Source organism: Clarias gariepinus, chromosome 6 (genome assembly GCF_024256425.1).
Source record: "Clarias gariepinus isolate MV-2021 ecotype Netherlands chromosome 6, CGAR_prim_01v2, whole genome shotgun sequence".
NCBI classification, from domain to species: Eukaryota; Metazoa; Chordata; class Actinopteri; order Siluriformes; family Clariidae; genus Clarias; species Clarias gariepinus.
The window spans coordinates 22,097,736-22,102,055 of record NC_071105.1 but is presented as its reverse complement, the minus strand read 5'-3'; positions in this window follow the sequence as shown (position 1 = coordinate 22,102,055).

Here is a 4,320-nt window from a genome sequence, read left to right as displayed (position 1 = left end):
GCAACTGAAAAAAACATCCGAAAAAAACCACTAACACACCGTTTCAGGACCCCTACCTTGACATTCACACGCATGACCCCCTGTGACGCACAGCGTGGGTTCTCCAGTGCGCAGAGAGAGAGAGAGAGAGAATGAGAGAGAGAGAGAGAGAGAGAGAGAGAGAATGAGAGAGAGAGAGAGAGAATGAGAGAGAGAGAGCGGGACCGAACAAACAGTGCGGAAAAATCACCTTTCTTTAGGGTTCTGATAGAAAGAGATGGCGAGATACACATGGTGTCCCAAAAGTTTTGTACCTATCCAGCCAATCAAAACGCAAAAAAAGAAAGTAATTTTATTGACATGACGGTCGGTCATTTTTGAGAAGTCCCAATTATCCCTATATGAGGAGATAAACCTAAAGTTTCTCTCAACGACTCTGCCTGCACTGTTATATCCTTGTGTATTCCTCACATCAGGGCTGTTATTTCTGTTCGGAAACATTGATTTGATTAAAAATGCTGCATTTTATCCTGGTACGTCATGACCACATTCAAATGAAATTTTATTTGTCTCATAAACAGTCATACAGATACGATATGCAGTGAAATGCTTATACGACCTTAAAATCAAGATTATCAATAAGAAATAAATTATGGAATAGAATACGAATAAATATATAGATAATATAGAAAAACATTTGTCAAACGCAGTTTTAAAGGCTATCTAGAATTTTTGGGGAAACATTTTCTCAAAAAAAAAAAAGTGTTAATTTGCACCCCCCCTACACACATATAGACGTTCATAAATATAATATGTGTGTGTGTGTGCGTTGTTACAGTATATAAATGGGGGGGGTGTATATATACTGTAACAACATATATATATATATATATATTTATAAATATAATTATATATATATATATATATATAGTGTTAATAGTATTATTAGCAGTACATTGCTTTGCTTTATCGCCTCTGTTGAAAAAAAAAAAAATTATATATATAAAAAATCAGGAATTCTGAACTGAGTCAGGGCTCCTGCTTAATGGTTTGCGGCGCCATCTCGAAATGTCGCTCCTCGAGAAGCGCCTGAACAGCCGCCGCGCTTTGATGTGGCTGAGGTCGCCGATTCAAGCAGCTCTGAAAATAACTTAACGGCTGTTTCAGAGCAGCGATGAGGGTTGCCCTTTGTGCGGAAAATCCTCGTAAGGAACCGCAAACCTACAACGCTAATTGTCGCCGCAGAATCACTGGAATTTTTAAGAGGGCAGAGATGCATTTAACTGAAAACGAAGTTTTACAGAACATAGGTAATGTCACTCTGTTTGTTCCACATGAGGGTTTCTGGAAAAGTCCAGAGGTAAAATGTGACGTCAGTAAAGTGAGAGTTCAAGATCCCTTATTAATTTGCATCCAGATTCTCTCTCTCTCTCTCTCTCTCTCTCTCTCTCTCACACACACACACACACACATACAAAACTGAGAGTAAAACCAACCTAATCCTCCTGTTGACCCTCTGCAGTTGCTAATGGAAATTTGTCTTTTCAGGCCTGTTAGAAAGAGCCTTCCAGGTGGAGAGAAAAAAGAAAAAGAAAGAGTGAGGGATGAGAGGTCACAGACCTTTTGTTCAGGCGAGGAAAGGAGGTGCAGAGGGGATAATAAAGCAACACCCTGCTGTGGATCGGGGATGAGATGACAGAAGGAGGGAGGTGACAAGTGAGACAGAAGAATATAGTCTTGAGATGTTGAGTTTGCTCCTAGAAAACCATATCAGGATCGTCGCACTGCTTTACAGAGGTTGCTGTCTTATTACTGCTGTTCAACAAAACAAGGATGTTTAAACCACAGCTGATTGACGTCGTACTGTAGATCCATACTAAATCCCGAATGGAGTGGAGTAATGCTGTGGATATTCGACTTCTTTACATTACCAGACAACTTTTCATATCTGTCGTGTGGTCAGGGTGCCTGTTCTTCTCAGCAGATGTAGCAGTTCTAGAAACCCATACACTGTAGGTTTCAAATGAATGTGCACACGACCTGCAAATCTACAGGAAATCAAAGTGTGATAACACCAATGTTCAAATGTGTGCAGCTAATATTATACTGTACTTATAGTTCTCTCATTATTCTCCAGTGATTTTACTGGCAACTGCGTTAACATTAAAACAAATATACCATATACATATATACTGTATTGAGTACTTTTATTCAGTACTGTACAGTATGTACCTTATAAAGTACTGTAGAGAGCTTTGGTACATTTACATTTAGGCATTTGGCAAAAGCTCTTATCCAGAGCGACTTACACAAAGTGCTTTGAAGTTTCCGCCATCGGATAGATACTTACACCAGGTTTCTAGGTAACCCATACCTACACAGGGTAACTAGGTTTGTTTGCGGAGTCAACCCCAGGTTCACCAGTGTTGCTTCCCCACACAACACTGGTAAAACAACAGTCCTAAATTGTTGCTTTTTCTTTCGGTAATCTCTCGAGACCCAAATATCCTCATACGAGGACATAAAAACGTTTCTCTCAGCTATACTGCCTACACTGTATATCCTTGTGTGATCCTTATATGAGGGCTCTTATTTCTGTTCGAAAAAAAAAAAGATTAAATTCATAATTATTAGGTGCTTATAAAAAAACTTTGACAAGATAATGCAATGTACACTACAGTAGCATCCGGAAAGTTAAAAACTGACGTGTTGATGTCGCAGTTTATAACACCAAAATAGCCTGTGGGCATGATCACACTCGGTTAGTACAAAAACTTTCTAACTTAATACTCCGAACGCTGCAAAAATGCAGGTCACCTCTAAGACATTGACATTACATTCCCAAGCCCCATAGGCCTACATTACTGCACTTTGTGTGTGTGTGTGTGTGTGTGTGTGTGTGTGTTACGTGAAAGAGAGAGGGCAAATCAGAAGTCCAAAAGGTGCTGATAACTGGTGAGCCGAGGAATCTGGTCACCAAATGAGCGCACACACACACACACACACACAGTAGAGCCCAGGGGTGGGGTACCCCACAGAGATTTTAAGTGTGTTTCTGTTTGTGGCAATGGCAAAACATGAAAAGAAAAGTCATTATCCTGGCCTCACTTTTTCGCATGTGAAAACCTCACTTCTCATTTCAACACTTCCATTTGTATCACAAAGCTTAGCTCCGTGCATTCTGGCTCACATTTTGAGGCTAAAGTTCTGGGCCTGATTAACTCTCTGCTCTGTTCCTTCACAGTTTAATTGTATAATTTTGCACATAGTCACCAGTACTGTAGAGATTTTTAACTAGTGCCTGATGGAAGCTCTCACATACAGTTATAAAGCACTAATGTGGTACATTTAGTATGATTAAATATCACTATTTAAGTTTTAAAAAGGTCATTTAAGAATAAAAAAAAATCAGTAAGTCTTAACGGTTAGTTATGGTCCACTAATCTGATTGGATGAGAGGTGTCCCAAGGATGCTTATATAGTATGTAGTATATTTGATCAATTTCCCTTCTCTGTGGTCATTATATAAACGTCCGGTACTAGAAACAGTCTGACTGAATCTGTTATTGCAGTACAGTATTAACAATACAACCTTTAAATTATAGATTTTTATTAATTTAACTTTTGACATGAAGTATGAAAGCTTGTTAGATAAAGATAATAAGAAGGAAAGAAGGCAATTTTACGAGTTTACACCCGTATTTATTCTGTATTCTGTATATACTGTATTATTCAGAACTCACATATGCACATATGTATATTCTGCATTAAGCATGTATTCTGCATTAAGTAATATATAAATAACATAATGCACCTTCTGTTTCCCATAGCACATTCACTGCACAATGTTGCAGCTATACTGCATATTACCATATCACTATATAGATACCATATCTCTATTGCCTCCTGCATCTTCTGTTTGTATAACACATTGTAAGTTATTGTAAATAGGTCACTCATACACTTCTGATTAGATGCTAACTGCATTTCATTGGCTCTGTACATTTACTTTGCACAAAGACAATAAAGTTAAATTTAATCTAATCTAATCTTATCTAATATGATCTAATATAATCTAAAAAAAATATTGTGTTTGCACATTATTTGGCCTTTATTGTATTTGAAATGCCATTAATTAGTATTACTATATAAAAAAGTTATACCTCACTCCCAGCTCTCTCTTTCTCTTAGACACACACACACACACACACACACACATTTAGATGTACACTGCATATTTCTTACGTATCTGCGATGCCCAAATCCTGGTCTTTCAGCACTGGCTCCATCTAGTGTTTCAAGAGGTTTTAAAAATCCCAGTGTCCAAAATGACAGGAACAT